This window comes from Cryptotermes secundus, unplaced genomic scaffold (genome assembly GCF_002891405.2).
Source record: "Cryptotermes secundus unplaced genomic scaffold, Csec_1.0 scaffold873, whole genome shotgun sequence".
In the NCBI taxonomy this organism is placed as follows: domain Eukaryota; kingdom Metazoa; phylum Arthropoda; class Insecta; order Blattodea; family Kalotermitidae; genus Cryptotermes; species Cryptotermes secundus.
Window position 1 is genome coordinate 409,696 of NW_019739229.1, and position 27,502 is coordinate 437,197.

General features: G+C 40.6%; 1 protein-coding gene across 3 annotated transcripts in view; it reads left to right on the forward strand.

The window, feature by feature from the left end:
- Window positions 1-5,310: 5,310 nt before the first annotated feature.
- Window positions 5,311-27,502, forward strand: part of LOC111871803 (peroxidasin) — a 735,056-nt gene continuing 712,864 nt past the window's right edge. For all 3 annotated transcript variants that reach the window (XM_023865159.2, XM_023865160.2, XM_023865161.2), the window contains exon 1: window positions 5,311-5,358. The gene's annotated coding sequence lies outside the window, so the exon portion shown is untranslated. The remainder of the gene's footprint in view (window positions 5,359-27,502) is intronic.

Genomic DNA, 27,502 nt, shown 5'->3' on the forward strand with positions numbered 1-27,502 from the left:
TGAACATCGCGTTATATTTAATTAAAACACAAATGAAAAAATTATGCTTGAATTCCATGCCGCGTCAACAGTGCCGATATTTTCCTGAAGTCCCCTGTTGCTCCAACAACGCTAATGTTTCCCTGCGCCTGCTGAAAAGTAATGCAGCTGATTATTACAAATTTGTATTGATTCTCTAAAGCTCGGTTTTAACCTCGAGGTCGAAATACACAAAACACTGGAAAATACTCACCTCTTGACAAATTTTCCTGTATGCATCACATATTCAGTGGCATACATATTGGTGCTTACCGGCTGAAAAAATCAGTAATTGAACCTTATTGACGAAATTATGATAGACGGATCAGTCTATGATTTTTTGTCTGTTTGTCTTTTATGTTTGCAGTCACTGACCGTCAATGACTTTGGGCTCGATCTAGAGCAATATAGTTATCGTAACTTAGTGAGTAACCGTAACTCTGTGGCTGACATGTGACAGGGAGCTGACCGAATGACTAGGCCGAACGGGTTTCTCGCTGCAGGAAATTGGGTTCCTCCCCAGGGCGAGCAGGTCACGATTAAACGACATCTCTCCCTTCCATAATATCTTTTCTGTTACTTCCTTCTCAATCGTAACGCAACGGAAAACCAGCGCAAGACACGATCTCTCGGCTCCTGTCACTTTCACTCTACCGGTCTGCCTCGGTCAAATGCAAGTTCATTGCTCTGCTTATATTCCCATCTCTGGTGAGCTGAACAGAAATCGTATTCACTTGAGTCGAAGTCTTTTTTGTTATTATTGCTAGTGGGGTGGGACTAAGTCCCTTGTACTGCGGCCACTTCTGGCCTATTGTACCAGCCCCAGATGATAGGTGAGGGTGATTGTGGAGCAATTGTTGGACTGAAGATTGGCAGGGGAAACCGAAATACTCGGAGAAAACCTGCCCCAGCGCCACTTTGTCCACCACAAATCCCACTTGACCAGACCCGGGATCGAACCCGGGCCGCCGCGGTGGAAAGCCAGAGACTAACCGCTTGAGCTATGGCGCTGCCCACAAGGAATATTGGGCGGTATGAATAATTAAACATTTTTTAAACGGGTTAAGAAAATTTGTTTTATTGTTATTATAGAACCAGGAGCTTCACCACCGTTATGCTCAAACTCTGCCATTAAATTCCCATTCTGTGTTACTGGTTTCATGATCAATCTTCCATCCACATTTGGCTTCTAACAGGTCTCTTACTTACGAGCTAACTAACGAAGTAACTAACGTCATGGGCAGATTTCGCCTTAAGGAGTCAAAAATATCTCAGCTAGACAAGAAATTTCCATCTTCTGACGGGCCGGACTGTTCACTATGGACTTCATAAAACTATGTCGCATGTTACGGCCTCGGCGCGTGATGCCTTGCAAAGAAAATATTTGTTCTTTTCCTTCGATGTGAAATCTTCTTAATAGCGCCGGAAGAGAATAACATTTAAAACTATTAGGTATTCAATTTGCCCTTTTCCCTGTTACTTTGTGGTCCGCCCAACCTCGTATCCAATGGGTACCGGGGGTCTCTTGTAACTGTCCAGTTTATGGGAAGGTCAATTGATGTTTGTGTNTCTCTTTCCCCGGGGTAAAGCGGTAGGGGTGTGAATCTGACCACTCACCTAAAGCTGTTACCGAGGTCAAGAAAATGTGGATCTATAAATCCACTCCCTCATACGCCTTCATTGCGTAGTGCTTAATTAGTTCAGCACAAGGACAACTTCACCTTTTACCTGTTACTTTAGCTGTGACAGGTTCAAATACCCACATAAACAAGTATTTCTCGAATAAAACGCCGTGGAAAGTATAAAGAGTGAACGGAAGGGAATAAGAAGAGGAGAGAGGAACGGAATAGGGAGATGAGAGAAGGCCAAGTTGGTGATGAAGAGAGGTACGAATGCTCTGCTTAGTCCTCTGAGGGTCAGTCCTGTCCGTTTAATTTCCAGACTTCCTTCCGAAGAGTAAACATAATGGGGTTGAAATCGGCTTATCGTGTACGAGACTGTTTGTTTGTGCTTGCAGTAATGAAAGCTTGTTTAACGGACAACAGCATTATGAGGGAGAAAATAACAAAATGGCGGAAAGCACGAGCTACGTAGTCGTGTTGTGAGGGTTGTCTCTTAGTTGATTCTACGCCGTAAGCTTTGGTTAGCTGCCTTTAATGTGTTTAGAGTCTCAAACTAGCAACATGGCTCCATTTATTTGAAACCCACTGACTAGTTATCCGTAAACCTGTCTCAAAATTTGTTTGAAACGTTAGTTTTGGGCATATGTGACCAACATGGCGGCCAAAATAACATTTCCGAAATAAGAGAAAAATTTCGATGTCGTAGTTTCCCTCGGAGGTGAATATAAAGTAGTATTTTTGGATGTGACGCCGTGCAGCCTCATAGAAGCAAATCTTCTCTATACATGGAAGCATCAGATTCCTCCGAAACGTCAGAAAGCTTCTACGCGGGGTACGCGGAGTAACATTCATGGAATCAAATATTTTCGGAAAAAAAGCCAGGTGGTGCCCCGCCTGATATAGATCCACCTGTGTCTTCTTACATATTTGCAAGTAATTCAGGATCACAGATTCATAAATATTAAATTTTTTAATGAATTAAATATGTTCTTCCTATCCAATAAGAAATGGAACATAAACGTAATGTTGCACATGCTACCACCTTGCGAAAATATTGCCACCTGTGGTGAATACGCGAACTAAGCCATAGCGTGACATGAATATTCGATTTGCATACCAAACCTAATTTGGGCACTGTTTTCTTCGGTCTTGAAACTGTGAGGGAATATCATGTTTTAAGAATGACTCATCCAATATTAATGCCACGTCTGTTTTATTCTGTCCGAGTAATTAACGTTTCGGTAATAAAACCGAACTCCAACTGTGATAAAAATATGTTTATGGTGTAACTGAAAATTCGATTATGCATTGTAATGCACACTATATTAAAGCATATATAGGTGCTCTGTTCCGGTCTAGAAGACTGAAATTAACGGCCGTGGGGATTCGTTTGCTGACCACGCGATGCCCTCCATCCGCTAAAGTTGACACTAACTTCGCCGACAAGCGGCGGGCGCTCGGTCGGTATAGTTCGCTTGCGGAATAAATCCACGGAGTTTTATTTGGATGCTGTGTGGCTTCGTTTGGTATCCTGACGGTAACGACACTGGATTTGAATCTGTCATTTAATTAAACAGCAGTTTATTTTCTGGGTTTCATTTTGAGACACATTAATCCATTCCATACCACCTCATCCTCTTGTCTAAGATCCATTTGATAGCATCCTCCAAACTAGTTTTCAAAGTTAAATCTCCGTTTGTGGCTTTCCTACCGTAAACGTCTATGCTTTGCTATTGTCTCCGCAATCAGTGTCATTTTATTTTACTTGATTATTTTATTTTATTTAGCGAGGAGCCCCACGATTATCCTTTTTAATATTTACTGTGATGTAATTTCCGCTAGTTCTGTCCGAAACCTTGTCCTGTTCCTGTTAACCTATGTTACCAATAGCGGGAACTTTGTTATATATGATCGCATGTGTGTGTTTCACATCAGCATGTGTGCCACAGGCGAGCAACCTAATTTAGACCACTGCTGCTTTCTTCCGCGTCTCTTCGTCCGTATTTCACTGGCCAGGCTATGTTGGATAAACAAGTAAACAAAAAAAAAATAAACTAAAAAATTGAATTAATATAAATAATTACAGCAGAATTATTCGGTCAGTTTTTTCTTAAAATTTTGCATTTTCTCTTTTGGCGCTACAGCCCCAATTTGGGCCTTGGCCTATCTCCATGGAACTCTCCTTTTCACTTCGGTTATTAGACCTTAGATATTTGGTAGGACTCCTCGGGCGGGTGATCAGCTCGTCGCAAGGCTCTACCTGTACACAAACACAGAAAAACGCACACAAACATCCGTGCCCTGAGTGGGATTCGAACCCACGATCCTAGCTTCCGAGCGAACGAAGAAAGTGCATGTCTTAGACCGCTGGGCTAAGGTGACCGGCGAAATTTTGCACACGTGAAGTTAATTCTTTTGTCTTAAATCTGCGTAGGTGTTAGCCACCAAAATTTGATTTTGTTTCATAAGGAACCACAAGTTTTACACGTTCTGCAGTATTTGATATACCTTACAGCATTACGACATGAACTGTAGAGTATAAAAAGATGGCGAATTTTGTTGGTGCTACTTACAGCCTCAGAATCCAGCAGGAACACGAGAATGTACAGGGATGTGAACAAGGCTTGCGGCCACACACATGATTTCTTCCAACAGTTCTTGACCGCCGTGTTTCCTTTCTACGGAGATAATTCTTTGTTTCTAAGCACACGCCGAGCTTGTTCGGATCCATTTAAACTTATTCCAGAAACTTAAGAGAGAACCAAATGAAATCAGGAACGAACCCGCGACCTTCCGCTTGTAGTACAGTGCCTCAGCAAACTATGTTACTGCGTGCCCTATAATAGGTGGTATGTACGTGCAAAAACAATACAGAGAAAAGTGTTACCATTTTCGGGCGTCATTTCTGTGAACAGCTGTTCCGTTTTAGCCACTGGAAACCCCTGTAGGATATGTTTTGGCAAGAGCAGTGCACGGTTGTTGTGTTGTGTAAACATGTTGCCCGTTCACTGGACGCTGCACTCGTCAAACGAATTGAGAACTGAGGTCATATGGTATTTGTGTCCATGGTTTATGCTGACCGTCTTACAGTGTATACACTTTTTCACCTTATTCTTCACTTCCACACTACATGTTTCAGCACTAATGTGCCATCCTCAGGTGTCTTTATGCACGTTAAACTATTGTACTGCATGCCTTAATGTCTTCATTCTAAAATGACTAAAATGATATCCAGCAGTAAAACGCATGAGTAACAGGAGCAAAACACAACACAGAACACGATACACAAATATATGTAGGAAGAATGCTCACACAAAAAAAGGATTGGCGTAATTCGCGTGTTTGAGTGCGACGTAGGAAGAATCCTGAAAACTTTTATTATTTAGAATTCACAGTCCTATATGACGAATACAGATTTTAGTCATTTTAGAATGAAGACATCATGGCATGCAGTACAGTAGTTTAACGTGCATAAAGACACCTGAGGATGGCACATTAGTGCTGAAACATGTAGTGTGGAAGTGAAGAATAAGGTGAAAAAGTGTATATACTCTAAGACGGTCAGCATAAACCATGGACATGAATCAGTGTAACAGGTCGCTAAAATATAACATGGTATTTGGCTGCAACTTCAACTCTCCAAATATATCTTATGCATATCTCCTTTTCTGTTCCAGGAGGCAGCCAGTGCAGAGAGAATTTGGAAAGCAGCATTCTGGTAAGACATTTATCTGGTACATGCTGTTAGTTTGTAGTCTGACATATTTATTTCCACTGTACAAATACCGTAAAGCAGCTTGTGTTAATTCGCCTTTTATATTCAAAAATAAATACTTCGTTTGCTAGCATAAGAAACAACTCTTATAAACTTGAGAAATTTTGTTCCCCTATACAATCGAAAGTCATTTCCTTTTTCGTTACATATGCCTCGCATACATTGTTACCGAGGATTAAGGTATGAATCTTATATTTCCTTTTGTATGCGCGTCGGGTGATTTCATTTTTGTATTTATGCCTAATTTTCGTGGAGACATCTGTCCTAGATTATCAGCTCGATATCCGAGAAGGAGAGGAGGAGATAACTTCTTATGGAGAGAGATCTGAGGAAGGCAAGGCAAAGGGGAGAAAAACATTCAGCTGTGGCCTTCAGCATGAATTTCCGGTTTCCTGATTCCCGTCTAGAAAACCGAGATCCGCGGCCGTGGAGATCCATTGCGCTGACCACGTAACACCCTCTGTCCGCAAAAGTCGGCACTAACTTGTGACAAGCGGCGGTCGCTCGGTCGGTCTAGTTCTCTTGCGGACTTCAGTCCACGGAGTTTGTGTGTACAGAGTGGTAATTTCAATATGGTGGCGTGCTTAGCTAATTTTGTGCATTAATTAAAGAACACTTTCCGTTCTTACGAAATACACTTGTATAAGGTTTATTTCCATTGTCAGAAACTCTGAGAACCAAATTAATTATTTTTATTAAATTCATGCTATTCGACAGAACATAAAAGCCAATTAATTACCTCGTTACCCGTGCAATTAAACAGTAATAATTTGTGTAAAAATTGAAAAGTGTACATACTAATCATGGCTGATGAATATCTGTGATGTATCTATGAAGTTTTAAACATTTTGGAGGGAAAGAACATTAAAATACAGACAGAATATTTATGAACGTTCGGACATTGTTTTAGACAAATGAGTTTCATGTAAGTACTAGTTGTCATGTCACCCGCACATCCGGTTTGATGGCATTGGCACCGCGAGACTTGGCTGAAGCTGTGACGTCTCTTACTCCTAATCGAGAGGCGCTCTGTTTGTATGTCGTCCGTTACACCGACCGCCCGTACTGAAGATTACTTTTCTTAGTTTTCCTCATTCCAACTACATAAATTATGTCTAAAATTAGACTACGACGTCATTCCCCCGTGCTCTTTCCAGTCAGTTTCTCACTAATGAAACTACATACGTTGCTGTTTAGTGCGAGCTGCTCATAGGGTTAAGTAAACACAAAATGCATGATACTAAATTCCAGAGCCTGGCAACGTCAATTAATATTTCTCTCATCGTTTTCTGTTTATTGTCACTACGTGTTTCGGAACGGAAAATCAGTGAATACATGGATGGCATTTGATCTAGTGCTATGAATTTTTATCTTATTTATTGTCACGTATAGGGGTGATTTATAAGACGAGTTTTGGTTTGGATGTTTGGATTTATTGACACCTTATACATTTACACCACTCGGAACTACAGGCAATTACAATGCTATCGCTATTCTACACACTTTCGAGTTCACCATTCCACATGCACAAGGATTCTCTGTCTTTACCAGCCGTATCCTGGCAACGGATTTTTCTTAGTCTCACTGTTACCTCAAATTACACGTGCAGTCTTCTTCTCTCAGTCTAATTTCTTTCCTGTCTTTATTCTGCGACTACCAATTCCGAAAACTCGACTCCATTCAATTCTAAGTTCATATCCCGACAGGCAGACGTCCCGGAACTCGACCCTGTATTTCCGTTTCGACTACTGTTCACTACTACTCCTGTTTTATCTGTCTTCTGTGTCCTTTAATAGGCCCTCGGCAAGGACTACACAGAAAACACCGCTTTTGTTATTAAGGAGGCGTGTATCCTGGACGTCCTTCTGTTGCATGCGTGCGCTTCACGGGAATATGTTTACCGAGTCGTTGCCTAGCAATGGTTATACAGGTCACATTATGATTTATTTATCGACACTGTCACTAGCACAGACTTTACGGTGTCGAATGCTAAGATGACAGCGAATAATGCTTTGGAAATGATGTGGCACCAAGCGGTCCTTTTCTGGTACTATCCTGGTATTTGAAGGGAGTCAGGAAAAACACCCGCCCAGATTCTAACTGCAACTCCAGAATACAAGGCAGATCCTCGTAACAAATTTTCCGTGTTGTGAATTGATCTGGTCAGAAAAATATCAATTTCGCATCATCTGTTCAACAGTTACATCTAATGATCTGTGGTTTATCAGCAACGCAAATCGTGTTGTGTGATAAAAGAGAATAAGGATTTTTAAACATAATGACATGGAGAGCGTTCAGTCAGAAAACTGTTCCCGTGAAAGCGTGCAGAACTAAAAACGTTTGCTTTGTGTTCATACACAAAATTAGTAATCAGTATTTTGATATTAATGGCGCTGTATTATTGGAGTCGTATTTAATATATATATACACCAATACTTTTGTTATAATTTTTTTTTTCTGTTCTCACATATTGCCTCTTTGCTATTAATTTTAAACTTTGATCGCGTTAGTGTAAGTTAAAAGTAATTAAATCATTTTTGGAAATTGAGGGAAGGGGAACGTAATTAATTTGTTTTATATATTCCTATATANTTTATCGACACTGTCACTAGCACAGACTTTACGGTGTCGAATGCTAAGATGACAGATATCACGGTATGCCTCATACAGATATGTTATACGAAATATTTAATTTTATGTGCCAGGTACTAAGAGGAGGGAACTAAAGAAACGCAGTAATGCATTTGTTTTGTACACATAACAAATGCGAGAAAATACCTGTTGGTTAAAGTAATTAATATACTTATTTAGATCTAGATTAAATATGTACTCACAAAGGCCCTGCGATTAATTGAATAGCGCGTTTCTTCAACTCGTCTGTTTTATAAAATTTGAACTCATGATTCAGCAAGCTATTCTGCAATAGTTTCTTTCGTGGTAGCGTAGTTGGTTGAGGGGCTGTGCTACAAGCCGGAATGTCGCGGGTTCAATTCCCGATGAGGTCATTGGATTTTTTCAGTTGACGTAATCCTTCCAGCCGCACTAGGCCCCAGGGTTTACTCAGCCTCTAACAGAAATAAGTACCAGGAATTAATTAACTAATTTTACTGCGAAGTCAAACGCCATAGAAAACGCCTTTCTTTTTTGTTGCATTGGTGTTTAGTTCGGCGGAAACGTGTTTACGAAGTCGTTGCTTAGCAACATGTTGCCGTTGTTCTGTTGCTGAATTTGCCAAACATCGGCCGCTGTTTACAGAGTCAGTCCTTAGCAACGGGTCTGTATGCCACGGTACATTTCGTAGTAACTACACTGAAGAAACGTGTTCTGTCTGTCGCGAGGACAACGCGAGCCAAGTACCTAAGGACATTAAACGTAAGATTAATAAACATTATTGCTCACACTGCATTTGTTGAAGGAGAAGGAAAGAAAAGCGGCGAATATAAAAGAATTATATAATAAGAGGAACAGAAAGAAAAGAAAAAGATATAAGCAGGGAGGAAAAATAATTACAAAAGAAGGCTCGATTGAAGCGCGTTTACTGTATGTTATTATTCAATTCTCTTTGTATCTCGGTATAAATGTAGTTGTCTTTCACACATTTCAATGGTACCGGATTATGATAATTTTGAGGAAGTTAGTTTTTAATATTTTTATGTTCATGCCAGGTGTAACATGTATATTAGAAACGTCTGTGTGCTGTATACTTTTAATTGTGACGTATATTTATAACTTCACAAGAGTTAATTATTTCAGAATTATTTAAACTGCCACGACTCACACAGGAAGCGGATCTGTGTTGTTCCATTTGTTATGTATCAGTTCACATGCACATAGCAGTATCGATAGGCTGTCTGTGGCTTCCTTTTGCCCCTCAAACACCCTCATATTTCCATAACATTTACATATTTATGGTCCCTCTTCGCGTAATGCATGCTGGTACAACATGTGGTCCAAATACGAATTTATTCGCCGGTGTGTGTTATATTAATTATTTAAAGAATTTTTGCGGACTTCAGCTACAGTTTCAAATGAAATATTACTGTAAGATTATTCTTAACAGCACTCAGCAAGCGTTATAATTATCGGAGACTGTTTCGTAACGTTTCCCAAATGCAGTTTATAAAATTGTGCATGATACCGCTCAGATGTTTATGAAAGTATCGGGGGTCGATTCAACGCATCTCAGCGGAGGTGTACTCAGATTTTCCTTAGATATGTCTCACTACATAACTGTATCGGAATACGTCATAACGGCCTTAAACTTCGCTCTATATAAGCATGAAGAAAGTATATGTCTTAACATCTCCCCGCGGCTGTATATACAGATACGTCGGGAATTATGTATTAATGCCTCTGAAAAGTGATATATGTAAATGTATAAAAAATATGAAAGATTATGTTAAAATTTCTCGTCGGTACTTAATATACGATGGGGTACCCAAAAGAAACCGAACAAATTTTTTTGTGGGCAGAGCTTTTGTAGTACCGCGTTTTGCCGCTATGAGCGCATAGAGCTAACATTCCTGAGTCGATAAGCCGACTACCGTTGCTTCAGAAGGTAAGGACTAGTTTCGGCAGAGTTTATAGTGACAACTGTTCTGTATGATCGTCGTTTTTCCAATGGCCCGAACACATGAATGTGTTGAAGAAATTCGTGAAATCATCAAGGAAGATCGACGGCGGACCATTGAAGAAATTGTGGAGCTGTCGGGAGTGACTTGGAGCTCAGTTCAGCGAATTTTGACAGAAGATTTGGGAATGAAAAGGGTGGCTGCGAAATTCGTGCCACGACTACTGACTGCTGAACATAAACAAGGTAGCGTGGAAGCATGCTGTGCTTTGAAAGAAGAGTCCCGAAATGATCAAAACTTTTTTTCAGCGTTTTGCTGATGTTGCTGAGGTGAAGGAAAAAAACGACGGAGGCGCTGTCAAGCATCTCAAAGCTGAATTTAGACAATGTTTTGAAAAATGGAATAAAAGTTAGACAAGTGTATTAGTGTAAGTGGAGAGTACTTTGAAGGGGATTGAAGGTTTGTGCTTAAAATTTGAATAAATAAGTTAAAAAAAAAATAAATTCGGTTTCTTGTGGGTACCCCCTCGTGATATGCTTTAGAAATGTCTTGAAATCACACAGCAGCGATTTACTTAAATTTATTGAGGATTACGTAGAAACTGACGAGTTTTGTTACCGCTGTACAACACTCAGTGTTACTGTCTTTATGGACTTTGTCCGTCCGGTTTTCTAACGAGCAATAACGCTGATGTTAGCACTACCATTATGGGCAATATTTCATTGTACATTGTTGAATCAGTAATACAAGTCATATAATTTGAATACATTTCTCCACAAGGAACCCCAACAATGCTGACGTTTCGGAAACTGGATCTGTTTCCGCCCTGAAGTGAAAGGGGCCGGGGGGGGGAGCAAACCGCGGTAACCAGACAGCTTGTGGGAGTACAACTACAACTATGTATTGAACCGCGTACAGGATTTTTCAACGGAAAATAATAAGAAATTTTGCAATAAAAATTTTTAAAGTGCGTTTAAAGGAATTAAATTAGGACAGAAAAGAAGACGTTCTATGAAGAACTGATTTCCTACACACCGTATGGAAGACGACGCGTCCAATAATTCTTATAGTTTTGCGTTTGTATTCGTTGCCGCTGGAACGTGTTTACCGAGCCGTTGCCTAACAACGATTGTGGGGGCCTACACATAGAGACTCTTAGACTGACGGGAGAGTTTTATGAAGTACGCCGTTGAGATGAGCTCAGGTACCATGCCAAGTTTCATAAAGAATGGTTCAGGCATTCAAAAGCTGATGTTGGGAAACAGACATACAGGGAGGAAGGAGATAGCATAAGCCTTCTTTAGGAAAGTAGCCGAAAAGGAACTGGAAACGTTGTGTTCTTAATAAAACTGGACTTAGATAAAGTCCTAAAATGCATTAATTTCGAGTGGGGATATACACTTAACACTTCTTAGCATCTTCTGTGTGAGTCTGCTTTAACGCTTTTGATCAGCCGTTTGTATAAAAGCATCGGAGATTGTATACTTCTACCTTTCGGTAGTGATTTATGTACATGTAACGTTAAAAAAAGTAAAGCTATCCCTGTACCAGGCCGTGAAGGCCCATAGCGTTGTGAGACGATGAGGGTCCCACGTTATGTAGACAGTTGGCTCAAAGATGGCGGTAAGGTTGTCAGCCCTACGCGCCGGCCGCGCTTTACTCCCCAGGAAAATTATTTAATTAATTCCTGGTACTCATTCCTGTTAGAGGCTGAGTAAACCGTAGGGCCATAGTACGGCTGGAAGGATTAGGTCAATTGAAAAAAATCCAATGACCTCATCGGGAATTGAACCTGCGACCTTCCGGCTTGTAGCATAGCCCCTCAACCAACTACGCTACCGATATGAACCGCAGACGTTTCTTAACACCTGAAAACAGAATTTCATATAAATTATTCCGAGACAATATTTTAACGCTCTCCAGCAGAGGTTTAGGATTTGAGTTGCATATTAGCGCCTCTCAGCAGCTCTCTGGATGAAACCATGAGACTCTCTTAACATCTCTCAAGGGAGGGGTATTTAAATGCTTTTTGGGGAATGATTTAACGGTTCTGGAAAATGGTTTGAACAGCCGTCACGCTTTTTTGCTACGTGATGTGATATTTGTATGCATTTTGTGCTTCACCAAGGAATCTATCGATTGGTGACGAAGGGGGTGTTCATGATTTATATTTGGGAGAACGCTGCAGTGTTTACGGCTGAAACTCGAATAAATATATTGTACTTTTGCTAAATGAATATGTGATGCAATGTATTTCATAGTGTAATAATGAGTTTGAGTCCTGTGTGGACCTTTAATAACCCTCTCAAATTCATGATTTTAAGAAGGAAATAAAGCGAAGAACTTGATAATTAAGGACGTTACCTCTCTCTCTTTCTCTCTCTCTCTCTCTCTCAGACGCATTCAATGCACTTGATCTTATTTTTAAAAATAAAACTGCATCCACTTTCTCAGAATCTGTCTTTGGTTCAAATCTTGTCTCTCTCACAAATCTGAGAACATATTGTAGCATGTAGACACGATGCTGGGTAACGGTCGCGAAACATCTGTTGCTAGGGCTGCAGATATTAATAAACGGTGTTACGCAAACCGTTTCTGAGCAACAGCTCGGTAAACACGTCATTGAGAAGTGGTGACCATATCCCGGGCGAGGAGCGGATGTTCCTGCTTGTAATAGGTGTGTCACATTATTCTCCATGCCACACAGACTTCGTACTCACAGGAGGATGCACGTCCCTGAGGGGTTACGGTTTCCTGAACCGAGGCCCACGGCATGAAATGACTCCTTCCCCTTGTTCTCATTCTCTTCAGACCCATCCTCTATCTTCTCCATCTCAGCCCCACATATTTCTGTCATTGTCTCCACCATCTCCTTCACCATCACCACCACCATCACCACCACCACCACCATCATCATCATCTCGTTTCCTTCTTATTCGTCTTTAGTGGCCCAACCCACAGAATATAAATTTACAGTCTGAGAAGTTCAGTTTCATTATTTAATGGGAGCTGGCGTCTCGTCAGTAAGTGACAGTAGCAGAGCCCCTTACTCTTCCTGCAAAACCTTACGGAACATATGGGGCACGCGGTAGCGTAGTTGATTGGGGCACTGTGCTACAAGTCGTAACGTCTCGGATTCGATTCCCAATGAAGTTTTTGGATTTTTCAATTCACCTAATCCTTCCAGCCGCATTATGTCCCTGGGGTTCGACTCGGCTTCTAACAGAAATGAGTGCCAGGAGTCTTCCTATGGCCAGCGCGTAAGGATGAAAACTCACCGCCAACTGTGAGCCGATTTTCCAGAAAATGTTGGATCATCGACGTCTTACAAACGTGTGGACCTCCCGGCCTGTTATGGAGATAACTTTGCCTCTTTTACGTAAAATATTGATTATTGAAGCTATGTGTATTCTTCTGGAGAAATTAGCAGGTTATCAGAAACGGTATTACTGTTTATTTCGGAATTTATTCATCGTTCAGTATTCTAAAGAAACAAACATTAATACTAAGTGTTGTATACCAATGTCAGAACTCTTTACTGGTGACACTTCTGGCTTATATTTTAGAGCTACCAGGTTCGATCTCTTGGCATGACATCCACTATGGTGACTGATAATCTTCGTGGATTTTCTTGGTATCTCGAGCTAAATGAAGACTTACTTTCCATAATAATACTACAATCGCTTCCTCCCACAGCCAATCGAATTCCTTTTTCATTATAATCTTTTGATTCGACGATATAAAGTTTACGATACTGGGAATGACATTTACTCTGCTACAGACAGATAGAGAAAATTTATCTCGAGGAAAAGACAATCTCAGTGAACACATATCAGACTCTATTTAACTAATATATATATATATATCTTTCTTATAGTTACCATTTTGAGAAGAGCAGAGACGAGATAGTCGAAGCGGAATGAGATTAAGTTGTTGACCTAGAAATGGATGTTAATTATATCACCGATTAAAAGAAGATAATTAACTGATACCATCTAGTAGAGCACAGAATGTGCGTTCACCGAAACCTCAATAATTAAAACATGCTTTTACAAGTGGGAAGACCACCTGGTTCAGCATTCAGTTGTTCAGCGCTGTTTGATGCTATCAGCAGTGTGGGTGCTATTGCAAAACACTTTTCTCATTGTCATGAAATAAGGGAGTAGCGTGATACAGTCTGGGTTGCTCACTTGTTTTCCTCGACCTCATTAACATCACAATGAAATTCTCGTGAACATCCAGTCGAAGATTTCGGCAACAACCTCCTAGAGGCATACTGCACAAAATTTATGTTACAAACTGTGACCTGCAGCGCTTCGTGAAAGGAATAGGTCGTGGTCTACTTCAAAACACTGCTAAGAGATCTCTTTTAAGGTCTAAACTCTACACCATCAAAGATAATATAGTCTGCCATCTGTCCCAATTTTCTCTAGAGTCTAGGGAAAACAGGAAGAGACGCCAGACTTGGTAGCGGTGTGCGGTGCAAAATTAGAACTTTGGACATCCAGAATACGAAGGGTTACGTGGTAGCGTAGTTGGTTGAGGCACTATGATACAAGTCGGAAAATCGCGGGTTCGATTCCCGAAGAGTTGGATTTTTTTAATTTATCTAATTCTTTCAACAGCATTCTGGCCCTGGGGTCGACTCAGTCTCTAATAGAAATGAGTATCAGGAATATTCTTGGGGGTAAAGGGCCGCCGGCGCGTAACGCTGACACCCTTACCGCCATCTGTGAGCCGATTGTCTAGAAAATGTGGGAACCTCAACGTCTCACAACCTTATGGGCCCCCACGTCCTGTTAACAGGGATAGCTTTACCTTTACCTTTAAAAGTAACATGAAACCAAAATCGGGCGAAATTCAGTGCAGTGGATCTGCAGATTCTGTACGCTAAACGCTGGTTCTCTACGTTCAGTTCAGGAGCAAAGCCGGGTCTCCCGTCAGGGTAAAGTTAGCGGTGTACAAGAATGAAACGCCCCCCTTAAAGTCACAATTTGAACTGAATATTTACAATTTTTACATTCATACACATGGGTACAAAGGTGCGTAAATGACATCGATCCAAATGCTGAGGATTAAATTTCGGTGGGTGCTAAACGGAACAGCTGCCGGAAACGATTCATCCTTCCAGCAATTTTATATGTCTAGAATTTCAATTGAAAAGTAAGAGTTTAAAATGAATGTTTCATGACTTACAGATACAAATTTTTATTTTTGTAATTTCCATAAAAATTCCACTCTCGATGTTACGCGGTGGAAATACTTCAGCTCACACAGTCATATTTTATTTAAGCATACTTTTGCATATTTATAACATTCGAATAATATATTTATACTAAAGTTCCGTCAACAATGCAGCCAATTTTTCCTTAGAATGTTTACTTTTACAACATGTTTCGGCCCCATCATCACTGATCATGGCCGATTGGGGCCGAAACATGTTGTAAAAAGTGAAAATTTTAAGGAATTAAGTGGCTGCATTGTTGGCGGAACTGCAGTACAAATATTCTATGTGACCCCTCAGCCATAACTAACAGAACCCTCGTCAACAGGTATCTATAATCATAAGGTGCCACAATTAAAGGGAAGTTTATTATTTCAATGCAGTCCAGTTTAGGAAAACAATTCCTGTAATTTATTTGGTGTCACTTTAATGCCATATATGTAGAACATTGTTATATTCTCCGATTTTCGCACTGATATGGCTTCCCCTGAAGATTCAACACTAGCACCACGGGTTACAAGGCAGTGACTGTTATGAACCATTCACATGAAATATGCAGCAATAAAGAGCACATATAAGTTAACATCAGTGCTTTACGGTATGGTATGCATCACGAATGCATAGATCGGCATCTGTTCCAGCGACATTTATATTCACACTGCAACCTAATAATCAGAATTGTACAAGTACTCAGCTTATCTGCTCAATCTTCGGCCGCTGTTCTCTTGAAATAGCCTACATAACTACACAAATAACTTAGTTGTTTCCCCTCTCACACCGACATTTAATGCTACTTAATATCGTTTTCCTGCTTGCCAATAAATTCATCTTTCTAAACACCTAACATTTTGGTCATGTAGCATGCAGTGTATTTCTGTGCAGCGAAGAAATAACGGCGAACATAGATCGCTTTATGCATTTTATACTTTATATGTAGCCTCCTACAGTCAGACCTAGTAGAAAGCGCAGAAAGAAAAGATTTCTGTGTCACCCTACAGATAAAGCAGCATAAAGAAGAATATGTGATAATACGGATATTATATTCAGTCATTTAAGATACATTTGGTGTGAACAACATTTCCATCATTACATGAAAGGGAGGGTTATCCTGCTCAGTTGGGTTAATGTTATATAGCCGCTGCACGGATAACACAAAAAACGCATTTCTATTATTGCATAGCGCAGACCACACAGAAAACACCAATCGCGTGATAGATAAGCACTATTCGAGTCTTATTTACTAGACTGCGTAACCTTGAATCACGCAAGATATCGATTTTTGAAAACAATACATCCGAAAAATTCCGTAGAATAACGAACTCTTTATAGAAACACAGAAATGCGTTCGTTGAGCGTCAATGCATGTATCAGGACACAGTTAGTGTGTTTCTGGACATTATTCATCGTCCTGATTTTATTTGAAGAACACAAAGTTTCGGAGACTGGATTCTGTCTACCTATTCAGTTGGAACCTTCCCACTGGGGCCCAAAGAGTCTCTTCCCTGCAAGATTGCCGATAACATTTTCGTATTTATTTCTTATCTGTTCATACAGGGTGATATGACCTGCCGATTTGAGCCTTCTGTGTATAACAGTTTCAAGGATATTGGGCGAAGAGTACAGATACAAATTTTCTCATTTTCATTTTCCTCTTTCAGCTCTCTTTGTATGTTCAAACTCTCTCAGCATTACTTGGTTCTGAAAAACAATTTGTAATCCTCCAAACCTGCTTTTCATGTAAAACATTACAAATGTGCATAATTTTTATACCTTATCGCTTGTAAATATAATGAAGTGTTTGGAATTTGGGTTGAGTACCTTCATATACGAGTAAAAAAGTAAAATATTGCAGTTGGTAATATATTCTGCAGCAATTTAACTGGTTCTAATTGATATTAATGTGAGTTTACAGTCTAGCTTGTGCATAATTCAAATTTACGTACTGTTCTCCAAGATTACAATTCGTCGGAACACGTTTTAGTAAAACGGGGAAATTGCATTTTTTTTAATTAATTACAGTAATAAGTAGGATTGGAAAAAATCCTATAATATCTTTATTTATAAAAAGAATCGGAGTGTTGATGAAAGAAATATTGGCCGAATTGAAATTTAGATAAATATCACAATATAGAGTATATTTTTAATATGAGGGATATATGTGAAGCACGCCACACTGTAATTAACTCTCCATTTACAAAGTATCAGAAAAAGAAAGATTAGAAAACACTTATACAGCTTATCTTGAAAGAGAACCTAATTTCCGAAACTTTTATCCGCATGAATCATAAAAGGAAGATTTACTGAGATATGTTTTATTTTCAAAATAAGTATTTCCCATGGAAGGAATAATACACTGCTACATACGTGAATTAAATGGTCGTCAACATAAGTTATATAATTATTACAATTCATTATATGTTTCAGCAATTTTTCGTAATCTTCAGGTCTTACATACTTTTACCACTAGACAGACTTTTTACTGAATTGCTATCGTAACCACTTGAAGACTGAATTTCTTCTAAATAATATTGTTACGTATAAGGGATGCGTCACTTATAAAACTGGTTTTGGACTGGATTTATTACGCCTTACCCATTCACGCATTTTGGGACTACAGGCAAAACAGCTCTAACGTTATTCTACACAATTTCCAACTCACTGTTTCACACGCAATTGGATTCTCGGTCTTCCCTAACCGCATTCAGGCAACGGATTTATCACATTTTCACTGTAACTTCAAATCACACATGAAGTTCTCTTCGCACCGCCTAATTCCTTTCTTGCCATATCTGCAGCTACCAGTTCCGAAGTCTCAACTCGACTACTCACGACTATTGTTCTATACTCCTCCAAGCGACGTTGCTTGCCCAGGTATAACCCCTCGGCACGGACGCCACGGAAAACAATATCTTATATTGTTAAGGATGCTTATTTACTAGTCCTTTACCTAGCAATGGTTGTCCTTCTATTGCCGCGTGCGCTTGTATTGTGGGAATGTGTTTACGGACCCATTGCCTAGCAATGGATATACATGTCACAACGTATAATAGTACAGTTTGTACCTCACAGGAAATACGTAACTCTTCTGCTACAATTCCATCCGGTTAATGCTGTTTAGGAAAGCAGTCGGTAATTCTTATAAGAACCATACAATACACGGAAATACGGTCTACGGGCAAAATGCAGTTTTGGTATCCACTGGACTTTAACGGGTTAAGTTATAGCTTTCCATTTTGGGGATGGGCCCATTTCAGTTTGGTTTACCAAATTATACAGTGTCTCAACCGAGACGGCCACAATCTGAACTGTTGCCGCCTCTAAGCTTTTGGTAGATTTTTCGGTGCCTCGAATGTTTAACTAAGTGCGAGGAACAACTTGTACATTGTGGTGCCTGTGGTCTGATTAGCTTTGTGACAACAGAGTGTAACCTTCATTAAGTAAACATGAAGGCCCGTGAGGCAGTAGTGTGGCGAAGAACGGCCTGAGAAACATTTATGGCATGTATATTCTCAGTATTCTCTGTGTGTCTTTAGGAAATGTTAGACCTTTCATTATATCTACCATTATTTAGAGCCAGGCGTCAACTAATCTTTACTGACATCTGAATATATGTTACCGTTTCTGCCTTTACAGCAGTGCAGAGTGGTACAGTGGTGTGCTTACGTTAACACTTCCATAGTCGTTGCTATGTAACAATCGCGACAGGGAACATGCTTTGCTTTGTAACGGCCGGTAAACGCATCAGTAAACAGGTTCCCATAGCAACGCATACGCACGCAACAACAGACGAACTGTGTCTTCTGTGTGGTTCGTGCATAGGCGTTATGTAAAGGACAAAAAGATCATTTAAGTCAGGAAATAATAAGAGGCTTAAACTTAGAGGTGGTCAAGCTTACGACCGTTCAAATGACTGAGCTGCCGTTGTAGCTTAAGATATGTTTTTTTTTATTGCTAGTGGGGTGGGACTAAGTCCCTTGTACTACGGCCACTTCTGGCCAATTGTACCAGCTCCAGATGATAGGTGAGGGTGATTGTGGAGCTATTGGTGGAATAAAGATTGGCAGGGGAAACCGAAGTACTCAGAGAAAACCTGCCCCAGCGCCACTTTGTCCACCACAAATCCCTCTTGACCAGAACCTGGATCGAACCCGGGCCGCCGCGGTGCGAAGCCAGCGACTAACCGCTTGAGTTATGGCGCGGCCCTTAAGATATGTAAGCTAGGCATGATATGCTCTATAAAGCCTCTACTGACAGAGGGCTTGTGTATAGTGCGAAAGCAAGAATTTTATGCACTGATAGACAGAGAGTCACACACTTACGTAATATCTTCAGTTCATGCACATTCTGCAAAGAACGTGCGAAGTGCAAGGAGAATATTATTCACTTTAATAATCACATATTTTACTAGTTATAGCACAGAATTCGCCTATCACAGTAGAATATATCACGTCGAATACCTAAGTATGTTGATGAAGATCTTAAAGCATATTGACAAGAATCTTAAAGGGATAGTGTTTGAAGGTGTGGACTGGATTTACTTGGCTCATAAGTGGTACGCCCTTCTGAACACGATAATGACCCTTCGCGTGAAGCTCAAGAAGAGCCCTGCTCCATGTAATTAGTTACTAAATTAGCTTCACGCTCGTTGACAGCGTAAGACTGTAAATAGCGCATCTGGATTTCCAGTACAAAGATTTATTTCTTATAAAATCAACCGAATGGCTTTAGAGATATAAATTTATGACTAACACATCTTCCCATTATGAGTGCATTTCATACTCCGTGGTCTGTATTCCGCAAGCGAACTATACCGACCGAGCGACCGCCGTTTGTCAGCGAACTTAGTACCATTTTTTTTCGGATAGAGGGTGTTACGTGGTCAGCGCAACGGATCACCACGGCCGTTAATCTCAGTTTTCTAGACCGGAGCCGCTATTTCCTTGAAATAGCTCCTCAATTATCCTCACGAGGCTGAGTGGACCCCGTTCCAGACGAACTACTTCTCAGAAAATCTGGTAGCGCCGGAAATCAAACCCGGAGCTCTGGTTCTGTAGCCAGGATCTCTGACCACTAGACCACAGAGGCGATCCATGCATTTTATACGTTTCTTCAAATTACAGAATAAACTTAGTAATTGTCAAATACCGCGAGTTTCTGGAATATCTTTATTGTGGGTCCATTAGGCTTACAGGCAGCTGCTTCATAATGTGGCTGAGTCGCAGGGCGAGACTGGCTACAGTAGGCGCATCGATCGATCAGCAAGCGACAAGTATATCCTCGACTGTGGAATGAGGCTTCAACTTATGCAGGTTGGCCATGTTGAGCTTGTTATACATTGTGGCGCGTTACAAAGAGTAGCAACCCCACTGGTGGGCTTGTTGCATTGTTTCTAAAACTTCATTTACATTGCCTTATCGGTTCGGGTCGCACTTTTATCAGACAATGCGACAGAATCTGTAGTGAAGGAGAGTATTAAGAGAAATGCGGGAAAGGTATGGGGCCAGAAGACAGCAACAAAGGAGAAATAAAAGTTTAATGTCGTTCTCAGTGTTGTGTCTGCACACAGCCGCAGGAATCCTTGTACTCTTCTGTGCACAAAGAACCCTGGGACGGGAACCGACTCGAACACCGTGGCTCCTGGATCGCTGGTTCCTCTCGACATTAAGCAAGATGGAATTTCTACTAAGCGAAATTTCTTGTTCTGGGTTTACGGTTTGATCTTGTTACTTTGTCTGTTCATATTCTGATAACTTTTAAAACTCTGTGTGCATTTCTATATGTAATAATACAAATTCCGTCGTGAATGCAACAATTTATTTGGCTGTAGTTCTTTGTCTTTTCTTCCTCTACACTACATGTTTCGGCCGTAACTGGACATCATCAGGCGTATTTTTCACTACGTAGCTGTCACACTGCACACAGTCCAAAATCTAAAACACCAGCCTGTCAGTTTTGTTTAAAATCTCGCCAACATACGCTCGTCAATTTTATTTTAGAATACCAGTTTAAAATTTAAAATTCGAAATTTAAAGTTTTAAATACCAGAGACACCCACTCTGTGTCTACATGTGCTGCAGCGGTTGTCTCTTGTTTCCAGCACCGTTCATGTATTGTTCTGTGCAAGCTCCCTGTGTGCGTCCCTGCTCGTCTTTAATACTTTTGCCTGTTCGTATTTATTCCGTTTTGCTCGGTGTAGTAGGAACGGACTCTATTCGCGCCAAAGTACTCTAGCCCATCAGAAGACAGCACTAATAGTTAAACAAGCGTTTGATTTAAATCTTGTTGGCTTTGATGCTTGTTTATTGCAGAGAATCCCGTTGTTTCAAACCTAATCGCCCGTCAAATACACTTTTTGTAGTCAGAAAACGCAATTCCTTGCATTCCTTAAAACATTATCCACATTGAAACTTTATTTAAATAAACGTTGCAAACGTCATTGAAGTCTGTATTTACGTTGCGGACTATATATTTTTTGTATACTGATCCATTTACATGGAGAAGAATGTGGTTTTGAGTAGAGTGCAAGGAAGAATTACATTGTTACCGAAATGTAACAGAATTCAATTCGCATAGCAGCTATCAATGTAAAATTAAGTCGATATCCAAGGAGTAGGTGTGCAGACAAATTGTTTGGACTTCTTGACAGGCTAGACATCCCCATTACGATCTCACTTTGTGGAACGAACGGATGAAAGGGGGAAGGGATGTGCATTTTCCACACAGCATGTACAGTATTTCCAAATATAATACAGTGCGTTCAGTTAAGGAGGAAACTTCGCAACACCGTTGACCCGGCCCAACATTCCTCACAGATTACTACTGTAACTGCTGATAGCAGAATGAGTCATTAGCGCTGATAAACGGGCGCCGTTACAGTTACAGCAGCAATCTGTGAGGAATGTTGGGCCCGGTCAGCGGTGTTGCCAAGTTTCCTCCATGAATGAATGAACGTATAAGGGGTGGGCCTTCTCGGCCCTTGCACCACGACCTACAGTTATCTATTGTGCTTCCCCTTTTGATTATCTCCTCAGCAATCCTGAGCTTCGAATGAAGCGGAGGATTTTCTACGTGGGGGCGTCGAAATAGTCACTTTGTTGCATAAAGAACTGACCCAAGTGACGTAATCTTAAATAAGCTAAAGCCTCACATTCACACAGGATGTGTGTGGCTGTTTCGTTTTCTGTCTGACACCTCTCACAAGTGGGACTATCACTTAGTCCCAGATTGAACAGGTGTCTTTTGAGGTGACAGTGTCCTGTAAGTACTCCTACCGCCCATCGTAGCTGGTTCCTCTTTAACTTCAACAGTTCCTTCGCTCTTTTAGCAGAGGGTCCTCTTATGAGTCCCTTTGCTTGCCTGAGTCCAGTCAAGGACCCCCAGTATTTCTTGTGCTTCATATTTGTCCAGTCAATTTTCCTCCTTGATTGAACATCCTGTATTATCAGCAGAAGAAATATTCATGATACTGAATGTGTGTAAATGCTCTCTGTAGGGAATAATTAAAAATTTAGTGTAATTTTAACGAGGCAACGTGACAGTAGAACAAATGTTTCCGTTGTAATTAATTGATAACGCGTTAATTTGCGTGTTCTGTGGAAGATTGGTTAGCACGCAGGATAAAAATTCAAGGAGCAGTTTAGTCGTGGCGAGTGAATGATGCAGTACCCGCTCTTTTGGCGTTAGTCAAGCACACGGCTGTGTTGAGAACTTGGTATACACATGTGTAGTGTTAAGTACACAGAAGTTTTCGCTGTACCTGAAACGTTTTTTCTATGTAAACATCTACTTGACTTTATGCAGGTGCTTTACTGAAACCATCAAGTGCTTTACCGTGTATCCGCTCACTGCTGCTTGCACAGATGGCGGTCAGCTCCAGTCTTCTTCTTCCTGGGGCTGGATCGGATACGTTGATTATCGTAGTCGGTGTGGAAATGCAGGAAAATTTATTCTTTTGAGCGCTAGAATTTGATCAACAGTCAGGTATGATTAGACCACAGAATTTATCTCGATAATCGGACCTCAACTACGAAGTCCGTATAGCGATCGATCCGTACCAGGATGTGTTTATTGCCAGTGATTTGGGGCGCAGAGGGTATACTAACCTTCTGGATAAATCTTAGCTCGAATAGTGAGAACTTTTCATGTATTCACGTTGTTCATCACTTAAGTGTTTTTTATTTTAATTTACTTAACTTCCGTCGAATAATTCTATTTCAGCCGGCCTTGGATCCTCATTATATAGCCTGGGGTAGGATCCAACAGAAAACACCATTTCCATCATTATAGCCCAACAATAATTCAGTTGTTGCTTACATATTTGTTAGGTCGCACCATAGCTCAAGCGGTTAGTCGCTGTCTTCCCACCGCGCGGACCGGTTTCCATCCCGGGTATGGTCAAGTGGGATTTGTGGTGGACAAATTGGCGCTGGGGCAGGTTTTCTCCAAGTACTTCGTTTTCCCCTGCCAATCTTCATTTCATCAAATTCTCCATCGTCATAATCAAACGGGGCAGGTAAAATAGGCCAATTAGTGGCCGCCATGCAGAGTGGACCCAGCTGGACTCCACCCCCACTAAGTGAATTAAAAAGAAATTACATACTTGTTGCTGTGAGGAACTGTTAATCGAGCCGTTGCCTAATAGCGACCATCTATTCTGGCTCAGCTATTCCGTCTTTCAGGCGTTATGTAACATTTCTTTCTTCCTTGTCATGTGCACATGAATAGTAAAGGGAGTTCTGAATGTCGGCTGATGTTGATTCTTTGGAATTTGTGGGGAAGGGGTAAAGCCAAAATTTGCTCAGTACGTATAGGTCTACAAGGTGCATTGTTATTTCGATGGCTTCTCTTTGAGACGAGGGACTATGACGTTTGTTCTATCGAAATCGATGCTGTATTGTGTCTCTGCGGAGTTATCGGTTACAAGTGATCACCAGTTCTCCAGCCTGGCTCCTGTGGTTTGATCCAAATGCTGGTTAACATATGGCCGATTTATGCCTTGCCACATGTGCAGAGGATCATCTAAACTGTGGATGTTGGAGTAAGGGGATGGATATCCTTGTTGAACCTGCCATTTTCCTAATGGTTTGTACAGTGTGTGAATGCCTTCATTCGCCTGCAGTCTGGACCTGCAGTCACTAATGGTGTGGTATGTCGTGTAGCTACTCACGCAGAATGTGTTATGGTATCTCACAAATCATTTTACCCATAAAGTCATGAAGATTAAGTAAAACATATCTTCACGTTCCCGTTTTCCATGTCAGAAAAAGCAGAACTGAAGCACCTAGATCCAACAGCCACTGGCGTCCCTTTCATATCCACATGAGGAAGAACAGCAGAGGAAGGAGAAGAACCTTCCATCACTTCCTGTCGTAAATACAAGGACCATCCGGTCGCTACAACACTTGTCATTAACTGTGTTGCTGAAATATTTGTATCCCCGCCTTTCACTAATGACACAATTGTTCAAAATTTTTGAAGACTGAAATATATTCCGAGAGAAGATAACCTAATGTATTTTCACCATCGTTCGTTTCCAGCATGTAAATTTTAACAATATACTGTAAATAATTCCAGGTCACCTAATCATTACTCTGGAAATTTGTGATGGACCTGTGTAATGAAAATCTGTAGCTAGGAGACGCAAAATTTTCTGTTAATACAGTTACTTACTTTTGGATATTATTGATTATCCTGTTTCTTTAAACAACGTTTCGCAAACTCGACTCTGCCTCCGTTCTGAGGTGTAATGCATACTCAGCTTGGTTCTATCGCTAGAGCTAGTCCCTCCCTCCGGACCACGCTAAGGAGAAAGGGTTTAGTGATTCCGATTGGTCCCAGCTTTATAGGTTTTTTTTTGTCTGAGACGGACGTGCAGCCCAGTCTCCGAAACGTCGTTTGAAATAAAATTAGGACGACGAACAATATCCAGAAAGACATTCTTTGTATAGCTAGGAACATCTTGCACGTTTAGAAAGCCTGCTATCCTCACAGCAGATTAGTGTATAAACTTACAAATTGTATGCATTTCTCCGCTTATGGGGCATCGTAAATTGGAAATTTAACAGCAGTTCAAAATATGCCTATAACTTATTGAACATTAAAGTCCCTTTCTATACCCCCGCTGACTTTATAATCGCACAAGTGTGTCTATGTGTCTATGTGTGTGTGTGTTCTTGCCAGAGCCTTCTCGAAATGAAGTAGTTGTGCTTGTATTAACCAGAATCCCGTGGAATGAATTCATAAAAAGAGGAGACTCTTATATAAGAGGCGCAAGTCAGAAACGGAGTCAACTTATGAAGTATTTTGTATATGAACTTCGTGAATATAGTATCAGTTTTTTAGTGCTAAAATTCCTATGTTTGACACAAGCACATATATGTATAATTGTCTTATGTAATAACATCACAAAGTTTAGAAACTTTCCGAATTAGTGATATTTGTTGGCGCAATCCTATAGTTTCCGGGCACAAATCACTTTGTTACATGTAAAGAGAATTCTGTACAAGTATAGCCTGCTGCAATGTCTTATATGGCCTCTCATAACTGGCAATCAATGATGGTGTGGTGATGATATAACCAATAGCGTTTATGTATAATATTGATTATGCAATTAACGTTATATGTATATAATATTCAAGAGGTCATTCTGACGTATTTTTAGATATTTCCGAACGGAACAAATAAACGCCCAATAGCCGTGTATGTAGCAGGATTATTAACATTGGATCAAATGCAGAACTCGTGTTGATGAGTATCGGTAACATAGCAAACGAAGAGGAACCTGTTATTTTCCGTACAATCACTCCTTGCTTTGCGAATGTTCGCATTACGAAATTTCGCTCATACGAACTTCTGTGATGAAGCTCATGCCCTTGGCTTGGCATGTCATCCGAAAGCGAACTCGCTCACCATTTCCTGATATGCGTGATCACTCGCGAGCTGAAACGAAAGCAAATGAACCCAGTATAAGCACATGCTCACGCTCTTTCCTCGCTCTTTTTCTTATACCCTGAAGATAGCGTCGATACATTCTTTCGAAACGTCGGTTTGTACAATATCTACACGGTGCAACATCCGAGAAGACGGCCTATAAGAGAAATCTGAGTGTACGAGTACTATACTTTATTTTATTTGTCACGTGTCGATAAATATTAAATTTCACGCCGAAAATCCGTCTTACCCGGGCGGATAGTTGACCTGCAGGGCAGTCGTATAGCACTGAACAGTTCAAAGTTCTGGCACTAATGAGCTATTAAAGGGGTGAATTTTACATCAAAGCTTATTACCGCTAATGAAACCGCAGTATGAAATAATGAGCTCCATGTTTCTGTTCTCTTACAGAATTGTAAATAATCTTGTCAATAATTCATTATGAAACCAAGGCCATTCACGAAAAAGAAAAAAGAAAAAGTTGGCAACCTCCGTCTACTTTACGCAAGAGAGACAGAATGCAGAGTCACACCACAGAGATTTGCAAGTGAGTAAGCTCCTCGCGTCCGTCTAATTGCGTTTTTGTGAGACTCGCAACTGCCTCTGAAGGGTACCGCTCTTCAAATAAAGAGAGTTCGATAATCCGATTAATAATAAATTACAAACTAGCAGAAGACTAATCAGCTTATGCAGAACTTTCTTTCGGCCAAGTCACATGCAGCGACGACTTAGAAGCTTAAAGCCCACATTTTGTGCTTAGAATTTCACTTAATAACTTCGGGAAACATTAGTGGAAGTCGCTTGAAATTGTGAGGTGACATCCCCAGAAAAAGTGGGGAGGTTCTTAGATGTTTAGCGGAACCGGTTAGACGAAGCGAACGTGTGATATTATTATGACGTATGTGATTTAGGGCAATTTAATTTCGTTCTATTGTAAAGCATACAATCCTAACTTTAGTCAATAATAATTATGGCCATTTATTGTACTAATTTTGGTAAAACTTAGGATCTACTAGGACTTAGTAATTACTGTCAAGGTTACAGAATCGTTGAAAATACATTTTTCTGGGGTGTGACGCCATGTGGTCTGTATGTGATTATTGACGTTTCGGAGGAGCATACTGCCTTAATTTTAGTTTTTCACCCTGAAGATGGAGACAGTATAGCCTTCCGAATATCTGTAAACATCTATCTTGCTATACCCCTGCGACAGCTTCGTATCTCGGATAAGTAAATATCTACTTGTATGTTAGTGTTAATTTCTTTTAATTCCTTAGTTGGGGGATGGAGTCCAACTGGGTCCACTAGGCACGGCGGCCACTGATTGGCCTATTGTAGTCTGCCCAGGGTGATTATGATGATG